This window comes from Condylostylus longicornis, unplaced genomic scaffold (assembly GCF_029603195.1).
Source record: "Condylostylus longicornis isolate FDR11 unplaced genomic scaffold, ASM2960319v2 ptg000013l, whole genome shotgun sequence".
NCBI lineage: Eukaryota > Metazoa > Arthropoda > Insecta > Diptera > Dolichopodidae > Condylostylus > Condylostylus longicornis.
Window position 1 is genome coordinate 5,814,081 of NW_026577982.1, and position 20,755 is coordinate 5,834,835.

Sequence of the window (20,755 nt, forward strand, 5' to 3'; positions counted from 1 at the left end):
TAAGAAATTATTATAGGCATACAAAATCGTTATCAAGTTTTTAATACCAAAAATGAGAATTATGTGAAATCATCCAAGAAATTTTTCATATATAAACAAAATATTAAAAATCAATGCCAATATTTAGAGAAATGGAAAAAATACAAAGAAAGCATCTTATTAGGAAAATTTTATTTTTAAAATTCTAATTAATTTAGAATTATTTTATTTTATTTGAATTAAATAATTTCCGTCACAAAAAATATTTTGTGTTATTTTAATATTGAATTCCGATATAATATTTTTTTAACAGAACGTGCAGAATTCGCATTCGTCCTTTTTCCTAATTTTTTAATATAATCCACATTCAATGTGCGTATGTAACAAAACAAAACATATTTATAGTGAAAAATAGTTTTATTTTATTTAATTAATAGCGTTCCATCACTGTTTTTTATTCCGTTCGATGTACTTTTTATGCACACACACGTACAATCACGTTTATATAATTTTATGTAGTAAAAGGAAAAAATAAAAAGTTGGAATTTTTTTTATTGTTATTTTTCTTTATTTTTCTTCCTTTTTTTTTTTGGTTCGTTTTTCGCAGGCTTGGTCTGTGTTTTCGAATCGGACACACAGAGCAGAACCGAAATAGAATAATTTTATATTTTTCTTATAATTTGTATTATAAGTTTTTGTTTTTGTTGAACGAAAAATTTTCTTTTTAAATTCACTTTATGTACACAGCGACAAAATAAATTGAAAAAAGAAAAACAAAAAAAATTAATTATTTTTTAATTAAAATATTTTTTTAAATATTTTTTTTTTATTATTGTTTTCATATTTTTTTTTGTTTTGCTTCTGTGTACATTCGAAAACTTCCGAAATTCACACTATTTTTTTTTTTGTGTAATGATGAAAAAGAAAAATCAATTTACCGTTATCTTTTATAAATACGTACAAAATAATTAAAATATATATATACTATAGTTTTATATCCTTGTACATCCTGATTATATTTTTACTTTTTTTTTTGTGGTTTTCATATATTTAAAAGTTGAAAACGAAAAAAGAAGAAATTATTTGAAATAAGAAAAGGGAAAATTTATTTTACAATTTAAATTAAATTTTTCTCAGTGTTTTTCTTTTTATAAATTAAATTTTATTTTATTTTTTATGGTGCTTCGAAATTTCTTTGGCACCACCTTAAAAATAAATACAAATATTTTATATAAAAATTCTTTTCACATTTACTTTTTTTTTCGCAAATTACTTCACTTATTCTCTTTTATTTTACTCTTGTTTAATTTTAATTAACAATTTTTTTCTGTGTATATTTTTTTTTTTGCAAATTTTTTAAATTAATTTTATAAATTTTTTTTTTGTAGAAGTTTTTAAGATAAAAAAATAATAAAGCTGCGTTTTAATGCTGGTTATTCTTCTTTTTCTAATACACATAGAACATACACGCCGAGCACACACTTAGTACACAAAAAAAAAAATTACTCAGAGTCTTCTCTTGTCATTCAAAAAATGTTGGGGATTTAAAAAGAAACACAAATACACAGCGAAAAAAATAAATTCTTTTTTCTCATTTTCCTTCTGATTATTTTCCTTTTCTGCTTTTTTTGTTTTTGGTATTTATGTTGGGTAAAAAGTTGCTGTCAGAACGAAAGTTTATGCCTCTTTAGTCCTGTCTGTATATATTTTTTGAATTTTATTATCCTTTTTTTTTTTTTTTATTGGAATTTTTTATTTTTTTTCCCTATATTATTGTTTTGCTTTATTTTTTTATTGTGTATTTGTTTGGAATTTTTTGTTTTTCTGTGTTGGTCATAAATTTATTTGATTACGTTGAAAAATTTTTGCAATTGTCGTAGATTTTATATTGTTTTATTATGATAAGAAAAACCAAAAAAAAAAAAAAATATATTGAAAGAGTAAAAGCATATTACATACAATAATAATAAAGGATAAATAATAGAAAAAATGTGTTAGTATTTTAATTTATGTTTGTGTATATAATAAAGTTTAATGTGTATGCGTATAATATACATATATGTATAAGGGTAAAGGATAATAATAATATATGGTTTGTTTTCTTTTTGAATAGTACTTTATTTTTCACATTTTTTGTTTGTTTTGGTACTTCATGTTAGGATTTTTGTTTCATCCTTTGTATGTATTAGTGGAATGTTATTATGAAATAGAATGGAAAATGAAACATGAAAAAAAAATAAAAATATTTCTACAAAAAAATTTTTATTTCATATTATTGGTGTAAAAATATTTATTGTTGAAATTTTTGTAATGTAGTTTGTCAACAATATTCTAAAATAATATTTTGTATGAACTTCCTAAAAAATTGGTAAAAATTATGTTTATAAGTGACAATGTTTCCGTGATAGTATAAAAAGAGGACGCATAAAAAAATTGTAGAATTTCCGTATTTTTAACGTAACTTTTTTTAGAATTTCGGTATTGATAGTCGGAATTGTTACACTGGAATGACATTCATTTTAAAAAGAGTTTATTCTCTCCTTAAAATTTTAATATAACAGTAACACACTATTGTCTGTATTCGCTTATATTTTAAATTTTTTGTCATATTAATGCTTAACTATTACAATGTCCGTTTTTAATAATTAATTAATTGAATCAAACATTAATTGGAAGACAAAACTCGTTGCTATACAATATTAAATAATATTTATTGCAATTGAACCTAAATTGTAATATAATGACTTCGGTTGAGAGGCTATATAGCGATATTAATAGAAATACTCATTGGTTAAATAAAGTTCCTGAATGCAAATATTAAAAAATATTAATACTTACTGCTCAGAACCGAATTCTAAATGGATTTAAATGCCTTTGTCTTTTGTTTAACCAATCTATAAGTTTGTTCACCTGTTTATCTAACAATCTCATTCGGAACTCTTTTTGTGTATTTGTTTGTCCCTTTTTCTGAATGTTTGTATAGTTTGCAAAAAAAAAAAGAATTTTTCCACTTTTGCCAATTAGTGCTATTAGTTTTAAAAAGCATTCAATAACATTTTCGATTTCGAAAAAATTTTTTGTACGATTTTTTAATTTAAAGAATTTATTTTAATAAAATTATATTAACTTTATAATATTGTAACTTTATATGGATGGAATTGATTCTTTTCCTGTATATAAAGCCTAAGTATCGATCATAGTATTTTGAATCCCAAACAGATTAACTATTTTATAAATAAATCACATTATTCATTTTTAGTTTATAATTAAAGTAATCATGTAAATACTTTCTAAAACATTAATGTATATAATTATTCGAAAACGTGTTAAACATTAAAATATTCAATTTATTTTACCGTTAAATAATTCAAGAGAAAGTTCACGAACTACATAATATGTATGTACATTTGTGGTGTCAAATGTCAATCAAAGGATTGAAAAAAGAAAAATTACCTAAATCAATTTTACAAAATATATTCTTAAAAAAAAATTATCAATAAACCCTTAAGCAGAATTTAAAAAGATTTAAAAGAATTTCTGAACGTAGTAATTTTAAAAGTGCCTCAAGGTTTTTCTTGATTATTTCGAAAATATTATATTCCTTCCACATTCTAATTTTAGACTCATGTAATAAATTTTATTTTTTTTAAACGTGTTATATTTACGCATATTATTGGAAATATATAATATTTTAATGAAATAATATAAAATTGTATACCCTTTCACATGTTAAAATAAAATAAAAAAAAATTGATTGTAATTTTTTATTTAGCATTCGTTAAATAAATACCAACTATGATTATTTATTTAAATAACATTTAAATTAATAAATTACATGCGACAAACACGTGTTGAATATTATCGAATATATAATTTCGTTTACCGTAATGAAAAATAATGTATATTATTTTTTAAATAAAGTCAAATATCGAATATATTCTAGTATTGAATAAATTCGAAATCATTAGTGTAATAATTTTAATATTAAGAAATAATGTTTAAAAAGAGTAAGTAATAATTATTAAAAAAAAATTCATCTAATGAGAGCAATAGTAATAATAACATTTTTGAGAATATTTTACCTATAAGAATCAATTATTACTCACGTTTATTTTCACCCTAATAAATAATTTCCTTACAATTATAGAACTATTTAGTTTGGCTCCCCTATTTTTTTTTTTACTTAATAAATTAGAGGCAGGCAATTTGAATGAAGAATTTTATTTATTAGAATTTGAAATAAAGTAGTATGGCAATTTAAGTATAGAAACGGAATACTTGAAGCAACATTCAAGTAGCTTCAAAATATGTGAGTAGAATTCTAAATATTTAATTAAATTGTTTTAATTTCTTTTCAAAGTAAATGATATACGAAACAATACAAAATTTTAACGAAGTTACAACAATACAAAATTGACCATAAAGTAATCTTTTAATTTGAGAAAATTATCGATGATTTTCTTATTATATGACAGGAATTATTGATAAATCCATACAGAAATTAATTCAAATGCATTATTAATATTCTTCAGAGATAAATTCTGAAAATGAAAAATTCAGGTCTGCCATTATAAGAACAATATATTCAATTGTACATAATACATTCAAGATATTATGATAATTCAAATCAAGTTTAACGAGTTCATTATTAAAATACGAGTAATAATAGTAAATGTAAAAATAATTCTCCATGAAGGAAAAGAATTTATATACTCGTATACTCTATACCCCTTTTATATTCAAAGTACAATATTGTTCGAAAGCGATAGTTTAAAATAAATAAGAAGAAAAAGTGTTACCAGTTCAATATTTTTTACATTCAACTTAGTTTGCTAGTGAAAACCTACTAACTTATTTAAAATTATGTTAAAAGAAAGTTGAACTAGAGTATTATATTTTATTTCTAATTTAATTTTAATAACTTGATTTATTTTTATAAAATATTTCAACTTTCATAATAGATTCTATTCCGTTATTCTCTTATTGAAAAGAATATTTAAATTACTTGTAGTCCATGATATGAGTAAGATCACGCAATTACATAAGAGAATGTGAGTTTGTTAATTAGAAGAGAGTTTGTTATTCAGATGAGAGAGTTGAGTTTGTTATTCAGAACTTAAAAAAGAGAGCAAAAAGGAATCGGAAAAAGTGCTTTAACTCAAAAATGCTTTTAACTCATTTTAACCTATTTATATTTTGAGTTAAAAATGCTTTTAACCTAAAATATAAATAGGTGCAACAATAATATAATTAATATGCAGTTGTATTCCCTTGCAGTTTAACGCAGCTTGTCTAATATTGACTATGCGCAATCTACTATTTTAATATATAGTTTTGTAAAACCTTGAAATGCTGGAAATTTTATAATTTTTAAAAATATTATAAAAATAGAAATTTCAAATATTTTACATAAACTAAATTTTTAATATTCTTCTCCCTAACTTACATTTGTATAAAATTACTTCAAAAACTTAAAGGACATTAATTATATTTCTTAATATGTGTGTATTATTTCTCTTTTATTTTACTAATAAAATAATCATAAATTAATAATAATAAAATTTTTATATTAATATTAATATTTTTTAAATTATATTTTTCAAAAATATTATTGGGTATGGTCAAGCACATGACTTTCATCAAGTAACCATAGCAATGTTTATAAAATATATCAATTCTCGATAAAATACTTATTGAAAGGATATATGAAAAAAGTGTTTTCTTTATTTTATTATATTTCTTTCTTTTTTCTTCTATTTTTCTCTTCTTGATTGGGAAAATATTATATTTAATTTTTTTTTTTCATCATCATTTACTTCCAATTCCAATTTATACTATAAAAATATTAACTGCGAATGTGAACCTTTACACATTACATTTTTGTTTATACATAAAAATTTAAAATATATCCTTAAAAGTATGTAAGGATGTTTGTATAATAATATATATGTATGTATATACAGCTTTGAAATTCCTACAAGTTCATTCCGGACGTAAAAATCTGTAAGATAGAAGAAATATGCAAGTAAGTTATGATTATAAAAAATATCTTAAGAGAAAATAACAAAAAATAAAATAAGAAAAATAATTCAAAACAGAAACAAGGAAATTTTACACTAATACATTCAAAAGAATTTTTGCAAACACATTAGCAAAATAATTTCACACAGCAAAATTAAGAATGTGTGTGTGTAAGGCATGCGCTAATGAAATAAAATAAAAGCAGAGAAAAAAACAAAAAAACAAAGGAAAATTTAATTCCAAAATGTTCCAGCCGAGAAATGTTTGATAGTAGTGTGGCATGTATAGGAGAAAATTCATAATAATAACAAAAATAAAGATTTTGTCCTTATCAAGTAACAGAAATTTTTTTTTCTCGTTTCAATTTACTTCCATAAGGACATTTGTATTTAAAATTTTTCTTTTTTATTTGGTTTTCCTTTTTTTTTTTTTGGAAAATTGCTTTGTTGTCATATTCTTAACTTTGATACATACAAGTTATACACACATGTATTATTTTTATATCAGAAAAAATTACGAAAACAGAAATAAATTTCTTCCAAATATAAACATACACGTTTTATTTATAAATGTAGTTGTAATTTATTGATTAAAAGTGTACATACTAATGTACACGTATTTTTATGAAAAAATTCTCTTACACGTAATTTATAATTTAATAAAATATTACTATATATATATATGTATATTTATAATAATGTAATATAGATGATGGTATCGGAAAAAAAAGAAGTTATTCATCTTAGTTTTTGTTGTAGTATAACTTTTGTATATTATATTTTATAAAAATTTAGCAAGGATATAAAGATTACAAGGACATGAAGAAAAATACATCGTTTTTTACTTGTATTATTTTTGCTTTTTGATTTGTTTTTTTTTTTCTATTTTTTATGCGTACATACACATATGTATATGTCGTTACTTTGTAACATATGATTACGAAGTAATTTTTGATGATGGTTTTTTGTAGATGACTATATTATGCTATTTTTTTCGGTACTCGTAAAATTATTTTTATTAATGAATAAATATTATGTTATTCTTATACAAAAAAAATATATTTAAGATGTCAAAATTAAAACAATAAATTATTACTGGGTTTAAAATATTACCGGTTACATTTTGTAGTAATTAATTTAATTTTTGATTACTATACATATTCGTGACAAATAAGTACCTACATAACAAGTAATTGTAATGGAAATGAAAAGTAATCAAAGCTTTGCTTTAATATTTTGGATAAAACAACAGCATAAATCTACTATTAATACAAAAATTAAAAATTTAAGTTCTATTTTTATTGTGTTTTCAGATTCCATAAGTTTTAATCGATTGTTCACCTTTCATCTGTTCAATTATTTTTTTAATAAAATTTTGAATGAAAATTTGCTTGCCGATTGCGTTTTGTATTAAAATAATGAAGTATTTTTGAATATTGCAATATTAAAGAAAGTAGGAAGCAGAACAAAACTAATTATAAATGACTACAGCTGTTTGACTATTTTTACAGCCACAACTATAATTTTTTTATAATTTGGCTAAAATAGCTTTTCAAAAAATCATTATTTTGTCATTAAACATTGGAATTTCCATAAGTTTGGTTGGATATACGGAAAGTTTTTCACTAAAAATTTATTAAATTTCAAATTATTGGGAATAAATTAATGAAATTCAGGGTTTAGTGGTACGTTTCATTAAAAATAAATTAAAAATAATTATTTAATTATGGAAATTATTAATTTCCTCATAATATTGTTCCTAATACTGAACACATACTGTATTTTTCCACATTTTATTATTATTTATTCATAGTGTTTACAACATGAAAAGAAAAACAATATCAAAGACGTCAACCTTAATTAACAAAACTACAAATTTCTGATTGTAAAAATAAAATAAAAACAAAAACCTTCTCATACATTTTTTAAAATTACACATAAAATAACAAAAGTTTACTTAATCTAACAATAGAATGCGCCACAATATAAATTTTATATTTAAATATGAAAAAGGATATTGGAAGTAGAATGAGAGAGTGAGAAAGAAAGAGAGAAAGAGGAGTGTGAGAGAAGTAAAACATGATGGTATTAAAAAGAAGGTAAAAATTATACAAACAAAATTCATATAAATTTTATTTTTTTCGATACAAAATCAACACCCACTGTTTTAGAAGTAAATTTTTTTGATTAATAAGAAAACAAAAAAAGAAAAATAAGAATAAGAAAATAAAATATGAAAAAATATCCTTTTTCATTCGATTTTTTTTGTTTTCGGCTTCCATACTTTTACCGTTATATATCCTTTTTTTTGTTTTCTTATTTAGATTTTCTTATTTATTTCGAGTTCATATTGAGTTGTTTATAAAAAAAGAAAATTTATTTATGAACGTGTGTACATAGGTGTATGTATATTTGTGTATATTTCAGTATTATACTCGAATACTAAAATTTTCGTGTAAGTCAGAATGTGCACCATATATTTTTATTGTTAAATTTTCCCTCTTTTTTGTTTTTCTTTATAAAGATTTGTGAAAGTAATTTCAATAATCCAAATATCTAAAAGGATTTCTTTTTATTGCTCTTTTCGTTCTATTTTTTCTGTTTTTAAATTGGGAGGAAGAGAAATGGTGTATTTTAGATCGACTGACTGCGAATATTATTTTCATTACTTATTGAGTATAAATAATGCGTATTACACTATATACATACATTGTATACATTTTGAATCTTATATAGATCTATATACAAAAGTATGTGTGAATGTTTGTTAAGATGAAAATTTTAAAGGAAAAATTCGATTATTTTACTTCAATTTTTAATGCTATTGTTTTTTAGATTTTATTTTTATTGTTTTAATTTTCTAATTTTTCCGTCTAAATCAAAATGTGATACTTTTGAACAGTATAACAAGAAAAGATATTTGTTTTTATTTCTCATGATTTTATTTTCACTTTTTTTATAGGAATAAAAATTATTTATATTATATTTTGTTGTTTTTTCTTGTTTTTAAGGAGGGTGATATAAGAAAAATACAAATTTACTGTTAAGGTGCGCTGGTGTGCATTCAAGTTGAACTAGTTGAATTTTAATAAGAAATGTGAATTGTGCCGAATAAAGTAAAAATAATTCTACGACCTTTTAGTTTTAATTTTTAACTAGAAATAATAAGTGTATATATGTAGCAAATTTGTGCATTCTTGCGGGTACTGTGGTGAGGGGGAGGAGACCCCGGTGCACGCGACATACTCAGTAAGTGTGGGACTTTTGTCCATAAGAGAAGGGCCAGCTTATGTGGGCCCTGGTTTGTGGGCATACCGATGTGGGATATCCCTTCGGAAAAGTTGCTCAGACTCATCAGAAGTGTGGGTCTCGAGGGGATGCTCTAGGCGGGACACTGGACACCCGTGGTGGAGGGCGCAGTATCTTTCAACCGCCCCATTCTACAATCCAATCTACAATCTAATCCCTTTTGATTATTTTTGTAGGAAATGCTTTAAATTTCTTTCAAAACATTTTCGAAATGCATAAAGTCACTCATTGACCACAGTCAGCACCAAGAAAATCTGAGTAACGTAGCACAGTTTAGCATTAGTTAGCATTAGTTTAGCATTTAAATAAAGTTATATTTAAAATTGTAAAGGAGGACAATTGATGTATCGATTTAAATAGGAATTAGATGTAATGTTCGAATTTTAAATTATTGTTTCTCTATTTGAAATTTAGCTCTAGTTGGATTTTAAACACCCCCCTCCCCCTCCCCCTCCCCCCCCCAGCTGGTGTACATATGGTACTATAAATGTTAATTAAAACTTCAATTAATAAATTAAACAGTTTTTTCTAAATATTTTTATATATACGATTCTTTGGCACGATTTTGAAATTATAAATTAAAAATCATTGCGCTTATATTTTCTGAATAATTAATGTTTTATAAAGTATTGTTATGAAAATTAATACTTTGAAAGTATTCATTATTTTATGTTTGTATGCTCCCCCAATATTTCTTTATAAAATATGCAAGCGCAAAGTGTTATAGACACAACAATAATACGAAAGAAGAATTTCCCTCAAAAATTTTCACTATATTTCTATGAGTCATACATACTTGACAAAGTTTTTTTTTCCTTTTTGCCTTTATTTGGTGTAATTTTAAGATTTCAAAAGAAAAACTAAACAAGAAAAAAAAAAATCATTGTGGTTTTTTTTTTTCTTTTGTAATTTTTTTTTTTTGCTATGCTATGTGTGTACTTTTTAAATCCTTTTTTTTCGACAACGATAAAATATAAAAGTTTTTCTTTAATAAATTTTTATATTTTCATATTTTATATAGAAATACCACAAGAGTGTTAGAACTAAAAACACCTTCCTCATCATATTACTATTGGAAAAAAAAAACAACAAAAATATAGAAATAAACATTGTGCTCTTTCCCGAGAATGATATTTCAGCTGACTCATTTATAAAATATTATTGATTTCTTTGCTAATATTTTAGTTTTCCAATTCAATTTTTTTGTTTTTAATTTTGTTTTTGTTGTTTTAAATCCTTTCTATGACTGAATATTATTTTCCTTTATTAAAAATTATTATAAGAATCTTTGCGCATGAAATACGAATTTTTTTTGTATATTTACCTGTCGGTTGGTTATTCATTTTAGTATGACCATCATTTTCTCGCTTCATTAAACTGTCCGTTCGTCTATTTAGATTACTCGTGCGTAAATCTATATACAACACTTTTAATGAATGCGAGTATATATATATATATACTTTTATATCATTATTATGTTATGTTATAGAAAATTATTACAAGATTATCCTTTTAGGGTTTCTGGTTGCGCTATATTTTGTTTTTTTCTGTTTACATTCAAAAATTATATTTCATCACTAAAATATTTTAAAGTATTTGGTTTGGGGGTAAAATATTTTCAAATATCAAATTTTGAAATCAATATTACAAAAGTGTCTTAACACTTGGAAAGATTTTTGTAAATTATATTTGGAATTTTCTAAATGTTGGATAAAAATGAATTTAAAATGGAAACAGTTAAGAGAATTTCTTCGAATTGAAGCAATTTTCACTAGAATAATAATTAAGAATAGCAATATGTCAATTCAGCACCGAATATCATAAAATGTTAACATTGGAATCAAATATGATTTTCAAAGTTCAATTTAAAAATAAAGAGGTGAAAAAGTGGTTCTTGGTTATATTAGAAAAAAAAATTTTAATGGTATATACTTGGTATAGCAAACAATGATAACCATACGTACAAAACAATATTTTCTACAATTAAAATAGATTCCATAAGTTATATAAATCGTATTTTAAGTGTCTAAATGCCTTGAGCTATTGAAGACTTATAATAAATGTTAGAAAATAGACTAGTAAAATTTTATGTTTTATTCTAGTTATTTTTGTACCATTTACTAATGTCCTCAATAAATTATTTTAAGTTTAATAAGCAGCAATTACTTTGATTGTGTGCTTATTTTAAATTCTGATATTAAAATTATAATTTTTACTTCGAGAACCTGAAACATTAAATCATTTCTTGCAATTACTTTAACATAAATATTTTTTTTTTATGCATAATTCTGTCATGAAGAATTTTTTTCCAAAATTCAACCCAACTATTATATGAATTTAATATGCAGACAACATCAAGGCAACAAAAAAAAAAAAAACAGTAAAGTAAAAAAGGTAAAATTTAATCAAGGGTGCTATTTACTGTTACTTTTTCCTTTAGTCCTCAATATATTACAAAAATTCAACTACCTAAGTTCTCCCCACTTTCATTTCAAATCGAAAAAAAAATAGGAGGGAAAAGATAGAAAGAAGAATTATAAATTTTTTCCTTCGTTTTAGTTTTTCTTTTTTTTTGCTTTTACTTCCCTTTTACACGCTCTCTACATACTTTAAACATAGTAATATAGACTATATATTTGACTCTGTAGTTTATACTTCTTTCTTTATAAATTCCTCTATATATAAAATTTTCAAGTCCAGTACTTCCTCAATTTTGAATTTGCTATGCCTTCAGGCTGTTGTCATGTCGTTTCGTATTTCTTATTCACTTTATCCTTTATTATTATTTTTTTTGTTATTTTCTTTTTCTTTATTTTTATTTTTAAAATTAAGTTCAATAGTACGGGTGTAAATTTAATATTATTTTATTATTTTTTTTATATAACAAACAATATATAATAAGAAACAAAGGCAAATTCAATTTTGTTAAAAAAAAAAAAACAAGTATTATTTTTATAAGAGTATTGCAATATATTTCGTTAAAAATTTCGATAAAATTTGACACAGAAACAGACGAAGAAAGAGGAACAGAAAGCAATTATTACAACAATATAATGAAGAAAAAAGAAATAGTTAAAATATAACAAAGAAATCAACATGAGTCCTTAATATAAGGAAATTTTTAGATTAGTCATAAAAATTATTAAAATATTCAACTATGTGTGTATGTACATAGCTAACTGTCAGATTTATTGAAAGTTTCAATTTATTCACAAACACACGACTTAACTAATATTGTCAGATTGCAAACCGGTCGCTCTTTTATCGAAAATGAGATAATATAAAAAATATTAGAAAGAGTATTATTTAACGATGACTAATATCAAATAATTTTCGATAAAATTGGCAAGTCATTGTTAATTATTATATTAGATCGAAATGTCAAATTTGTTTTTTCATATTAATATCGTATATTTTTATATCCCTTGGAGCATTCTCATGAGAAGATCATGTAAAGATGGCATTTTTATTAAAATACATACTTTCTTCACTTTATGCATAGCTAATCTACTTTCTTAAGTTTATGCATAGCTAATCTAGTGTTATATTCATAATGTGTAATAGTGTTTTAATGCATTTATTTATAATAGAGTATAAATTAATTTTAATATTAAGTCAGTAACTACAATACTATAATTAATCCACTAATGTGCATTACACTATTGATTATGAACAGGCTCAGGTACCTGTCCACTACAATTTAATCAAAAAACATATTTTTAATAAAGTTCTTTATTAAAGATTGATTATGATGACTTCTTTTTATAATTTTTAAATTTATTTTGTTGAACTTACTCTTTGTTTTCTACATTTTTAAGGAGAATTAATTGCGGCGCACTTTGTAGACGATAAGTTTTTTTTTATAAAATTCAACAACAATGACAAATTAGCACATTACATTTTACAACCCTATATTTTTTTCGTTAAAAATTCGGCAATAACTTCGCATTGTGCAGAGTCAATATAGTGTCAACTTAATTTCAAATTTGCCATGTTTTTCGTTTAAGTGAAAATTCAACATATACTATCTTATAAGTATTTAACGAAGACAAAATGACATTTCTATAATATTATTAACGAAATTCTCATACTTAAATAAAATTTTAAAAAAGTATGTAAAACTAATATAATTACAATAAAAAAAAATTAAATAATAAAAATAAAAAAAAAATTTAATAATAAAAATATTTCGGGCATCGTTAAAGAAACTCAACGAATTCATCGATTTTGATATTATTAACTATATAATAATAACGGTATGATATAATTTTTCGTTATCTCTATATTTACTAATACTCTCCTATAAAATAAATTTACATTTACACACATTTTTTTTTTGTAATGAAGTCAGAAAACATGACAACGTCTACAAAAAACGCAAACATACGGCATACAAAAAATCAGTCAAAACAAAAAAAAAAATTTTTTTAACGAAAAAATATTCAATACAATTTTATTTATCCTTTCAATTATATTTTTTTTCTATTTTTATCATACATTACATTTGTAGTTGTTAACGTTCAAATTGACAAAAGAGACAGAGAGAGAGAAAAAACAATTTTTTATGTTTTAATACAAATCGAAATTTTTCTTTAAAAATTGCCAACAGTTCGAGTTGAAATCGTTACGTGTTAACAGTTAATGTTATAAATACGTCTAACGGTGAAAAAAATTTATTTTATTAACTGAGTCAAGAGAAAAAAAGCATAAAAAAATTGAAATAAAATATTTTAAAGCTGAGAACAAGAAAAAAAAGAGAAAATTATGTAAAAAAAAAAATTATAAAAAATTTTTTCTTTTAAAATTTTTCTTTTTTAAAAGAAGAATTTCGAATTATTACTTTTTTCGTTTTTAAATTACAAAATATTAAAAAAAATTTACCAAATAAAAAATAAATAAGTTCGATAAATATTAAATATTCCTACATATTATTAAAGGAGCAAAAAATACACCTATATAAATAAAAAAAAAAATTGTGCTTCTTCTTGACTTTTGAGTCATAGCGAAAATTAAAACAAAATTATTGTGAATAAAATTTTTCTTAAAAATTATTTAATAATAAAAAAAAATTAATAAAAGAGTAAAAAATACAATTCAAAATTTAGAGAGTAAAAAAAAAGAAATCACAATAATTGTTTCTAAAATATTTTGTGAGAAAACGAGCAAACAAAAAAAAATTATTGAATTTTCCAATCGTTTATAAAGTTATACATTATACTAACATATATGTGTGCGTATATACTACTTACATACATAAATAATAATAATTATAATATAAATAATAAAATAATGTACATAAAGTATATATATAACAGCTATATATAAAAATAATTTTGCTTTTTTGTCTAATTAATTCTCAATAAAAAAAAAACATTGTTGTTGTTCAAAGTAAACATATTGTGAATAAAAAAAAAATAAAAATTTGATAGAAAATAAAGTAAAATTAACTAATTACTATATAATTTTAAATACATATATATATATATCTTGTATATATTTTCAAGTATGTAAAATATAGAAATAAGTTCATTTAATATATGTATATACCCATAATAATAATCTCTTATATTTTGTGAATTAATAATTTAAATATTTGAAAATTTTAATAATTTATGTAAACAATAATTTGTTAATGTGAAGACTACCAAAAAAAAAAAAATTAAAATAATTTTTTCTTTTAAATTCAAAGTTTACAAATATATACAAGTTTATAATGTACATATATAAATAAATATAAAATATAATTACTATATATATTAAACATTATATATAGAAGAAAGAGTTTCATGAAATTTCATATATATATTCTATATATAACAGCAAATATATAATTAATAAACAATAATTTAATAGAGAAAATAATAATAATTATAATTTAAACAAAAAATAAAATTGGTTAAACATAAAATTAACAAATTTCTAAAATATTAAAAGTTAGTTATTTTTCTCTTTCTATATATGTCAAAAAAATATTATATTTTTTTTCATTTATTTTCTAAATATTTATCTACCATATTGAAAACTCACAGATTTTTGTTTTTATTTTTGTTTTCTGTACACAAATCAATATTTACGATTATATTTTTTTTGTATTTCTTTTCTTGTTTTTTTTTCTCATATAAATCTATAAATTTTTTATTAATAAAAAAACATGATATATAAAACATAAAATTATTATAATTAGATTATAAAATCAAAAATTATAGGAAAAAATTATATAATTACACTTTATAATTGTTTTTTTTTTTTAAATATATACTTTTTTGATTTTAAATATTTTTTAAATTATTTTTGACTATATATTAAATAAATTGCAATTTTTAATCCTTTTTCCTCAAAAAGAACATTTTTGTCAGATAGAGCACAATAATATTCAAATTTTTTTTTGTATGTAGTTATTTTACAATTATGACGTATAGAAAAATAATCTACAATTTAAATATATAGCTGCTAAAATAAATTTTATTTTATTGCACTATATAATATATACTATATATATTGAAACAATAAAATATACATCATACGGAGAAGAAAAAAAGAGCAGATATTTTGATAATACTCATATTATTTTGAGTTGAAAGGATTAAAATAAATTTTTTTTATATTTTTGATATTTATGTATATATATATCTACATATATATATATATATATATATATATATATATATACATATATATATATATATATACATGTATATATATATATAGAATATATATAGAGTATAATATATATATATATAGAATATATATATTCAGTATATATATTGATAGAATATATATATACATATATAGAATTCTGGTGCTTTCTCAAAATAAAATTTTTATTAATTTTTTTTTCTAAAATTCTTTTAGCTTTTATATTCTAATTTTCTAAATTTCTATATATTTTATTCATTATTATAATATTTATAATAGTTTTGTTTTTCTTTCTTTTATTAAATTATACACAGAAAAAATCAAATAAGGATCAAATATACTATATTTTTTACTATATGTGGCCTATATATAATATTGTTTTTATTTATATACATAATGTATATATATATATAAGTATATATATATTTATATAACACATACATTATGTTTCTTTAATTTTTTTTAAATAATATAGAAAATATTTTTATATGGAATTATCCTTGAATATTTTTTACTATAATTATATAATAACATATAGTTAAATATATAAGACCAATATATATTTGCAATAGAAAATAATAATGCATTGAAATAGAAACACAATGCAAAAAAAAAACGTGAAAAATATTTAAACTAAATTATTAGAATTATTCTAGAGTTTAAAAAAATGATTTCGAACAATAAATTTTTTTTATATGGAATATGTATGTTTATATACGTATATATATACATATATATCAAAACTTTTTGTTTTTTTTTTTCTGTACGAAAAGAAAATTTCTCATTTAATTTTTTTTTTCATTATTAGCCATAACCTCAATTTTTTTCCGTATTTTTCTTTCATTTCAAGCTGATTTTTATATACAAGTTTTCATTTTTTCATTTTTTCGTGTCGACTCTATATATATATATATATATATGTATTACATAAATAATATTATAAAATATATTGTTATTATATATTTATTTATTATGTATAATTACTAATTTTCATATATTGTGGAAATTTTTGTACTTAATATATTTGGAATATATACCTAAATATATATATTGATATAAATATATATATGACATGTTTATTATGTACTTATATTGAAAATATTCAATAATTTATAAATTTTTATTATTATAATATCTATATATCACTATGTTATATAGTATTGTTATATTATTTATTGAATTATATTGAGGTATATATACGTTATATATAATAATAAATATATATATACAAATAATATAATTATTATATTAAATTGAAATTATAATTGAATTATACATTATAATTGAATAAATTTTATATTGTACGATAAAATATTTTTTATTATAATTATTATATTAATATAAAATATAACGTATATAACAGTTATTATTATAATCAAACAAAAACAAAATAACAAAATTAAATAAATAAATTTATTTAATAATGAAAATATTTAAAAACTGATAATTTAGTAAAAATATTTTAGTAAAAAAAAAAAAACACAAAATATAAATCATAATAAACTGAAAAATAAAAATCAAACAAATAATTTAAACTCTGGTAAAATATTTTAAAATAATAATATTTATTTTATTATATATATAAATAATATGCATTATAAACATACTTTAATACTAATAATATTCATAACTAAAATGCTAACTAACAATAATTACCTTAAATAAACATAATAATATAAAATATTCAATATAAACGATCTATAATATCTTAATATATATAAATATATACTTAATATATATATATATATATATATGTGTATTTTTTACATTTTACATTAGCTATAAAATAATTGTTTTTTAACAATATTTTATTTATTATACATAATATTTGATATTTGTATGTCTTATAATCATAATTATTATTATATTTCAATAGAAATTTCATTTGTTAACAAATAATATAATTTTTTTTTAGTTAGCAAATAAAATAGCAAGTAAAAAGAAAGTAAAACATAAAAATATATAATTATTTACAAAAAAAAATTTTGAAAAAAATATAGCAAATACATAGAAAAATATTTCAAAAAAAATATAATAATTAACTGAAGAAAAAAAAATCAAGGAAAAAAAAAAAACTTAAAATTTAGAAAATAAAGGAGAAAAGAATTATTTATTTTACATAAATTTATTCGATATTCTTCATATATATATATAAAAATATTTATATAAAATCGGTTCAAAATGTGCCCAAAAGTAATAAGTGAGAATCTAATTCATTAATTAATTATTCCTTTTCTTATTTCAATCTCTTTTTATTTTCTCAAAAAAAAAAATCAGTTGTTAGTTAATTTTAGATTAAAATATATTTAATAAATGTATGTATATATATATACATATTTTATAATATATATAAAAATATAGATTCTATATAGTGTTCATCGTAATTATTATACTATATAATATATATTATTTGTTATATATTAGTACATTAATTTATTCATTAGTTATATGTATACTATAATTAATTATTTGCAATAATAAATAATTAAAATTAAAAGTATGTAGTATAGAATTAAATTTATAATTTATAAATTTTATAATATATTTTTAGTTAATTACATAATATTAAATTAAATATACGCATACATAATTATTTGTTTAAATTTTATTTCGTTTTATATATTATGGGGATAAACTTTATTTGAAAAATTACCTTGGATTAGTTGATTTATTTTAATTAATTTTCCAACTTTTAATGTTGTTAATACGATTTCTATTTGTAAATTAATTTATTAAATTATTAATATTTAAAGTATAACAATTATTTTGTGTTAATTAAATTCTTATATAGTACATTCAAATATAGTAAATTAGAAAGTTCTAAAATTGATTATTAAAAAATTAATTTGAATAATATTTTTTGCTAAATATTGAGGTTGTTATTTTGCTGACAAAAAGATTATTAATTCTAACTAATTAACATTAATTGTTAGATTTTATTAGTTTATTTATAATTATAAATTTTGAGTATATTTAAATATTATTTATAATTTGTTTCTAAAACATTTGTTATAATCAATATAATCATGAATACTTGTAATTTATTCAACCAAATTATTAGAAATGTTACATATAAGGGATTTAGATACGGATAAGCCTGTGACTCGCAATACAATTCAAATCAAATCAAATTCCTTTTAATATTATAATAAAAACTTTGATAAATTTTGTGATGAATTTGATTCATTTATAAATGTTAGATTTTTGGAGATGGGCTTTTTATGAAATAAATTATTATAATTGTAAATCAATAGATGCAATAATTCTATTATGATGGTATAATAAGAGTTATTGCCCTTATGCATAAGGGTATTTAATCGCCATTTAACACCTTACAATAAATTAATTGATTCTAGTTTCATATACATTCTTGTTTAATTCATGACTCATAAAAAATATGGTATAATTTAAGGATTCGAAGAAGAAGTTTTATTAAATACCTGATTTTAAGTTTTTGAAAGCTGTTTTTAAATCCTACTTAAATTTTATTGTGAATCCTGCAAAAATTCACTTGTAACTATAATTTAAACGTTTTTCTGTATAAACTTTTATTTTTTTTTTAATAAAAATCGATTTATTATGGATTTTCTCTGATTTTTTTTCCTTTTGGTTTGTATGCCATCTGAAATTATACTAAAAATATAAGAATTTTCTATGTTTTTCTTTTGTTTTTTTTTTTCTATTTCTAAATTTATAAATTTTCTTACGTATTTTTTGGTTTTTTTTTCTATTCACCATTTTTTTTTTTCTATTTTCTATATTACCTTGAAAATTTATGCATATATATATGTAAATTATATATATAAAATATAATTGTACTTGAATGTATGATGTCACACATTTAAGGTCAAATGAAATTAATATTTATAAAATGTCGTAGAGAAAATTTTAATCTCGTTCATTGCAAGAATTTTCTTCTTGTTAAAATATAAATATTATTAAAGTTTAATTGCAATTGTTAGAATTACAATATAAAAAAATATTTAATTATTTTTTTTTAAATAAAATATGTTGTATAAAATTCTTTACATTTCAAAAATACTTACAAGTATAATTAACGAGAATAGATAAAGTGGATTGTGTCAACTTTACATGATACCAGTACGATTAAGCTATTCTAATAGTTGTATGAAAAGTGCCACTTGGATTATTATCGCTTCGTTTTTTCTTAAATAGTGTCCTTATTATTATTTTGTTCAACTTGAGTGCTGTAAGTTGAATGTTTTCCGTATAACTTTGTAGATGGTTTTCAATCATTATGAAAAAATATTATGAAAATTCTGTTTTAACTATAAATTCATATACATTTTTAATAAAAATTTCTAACATCTTCCAGTTTATTGCTCCTATAAATTTTGTTTAAAATAATTTTAACAAATATTTTTTATTTTCACTAAAAATTGTAATAGTAAGAGTATAGTAATCGCAGAGCAAAATTGTTCTCCTTTTCAACCATGGCCAAGTTTTAATCTCAAGTATTAGTTAACAGTGTAGTAAGACATTTCGAAAAGCACTTAAGAATTCTACAAAAATTAACCAAATATAAAAATTTGAATGTTAAATAAGTTCACTCAACTTGCCTTAGTTTTAAAAACTACTTCAAAATAAAATTAAATTGGTGATCAGAATATTTCGAATAAAACATATTTTAATAATAATTTATTTAGAAAAAATAAAACAAAAAGTTAAATTCAATTTTATTAGTTCATACCTTTAATGTGAGTTCATATAAAGCCTTTTTTTTTATTTTTCTTGTTTTCTCTTTTTAGATTAATACAAAAAAACGTGACAAAATGCAATTTATTTTCATT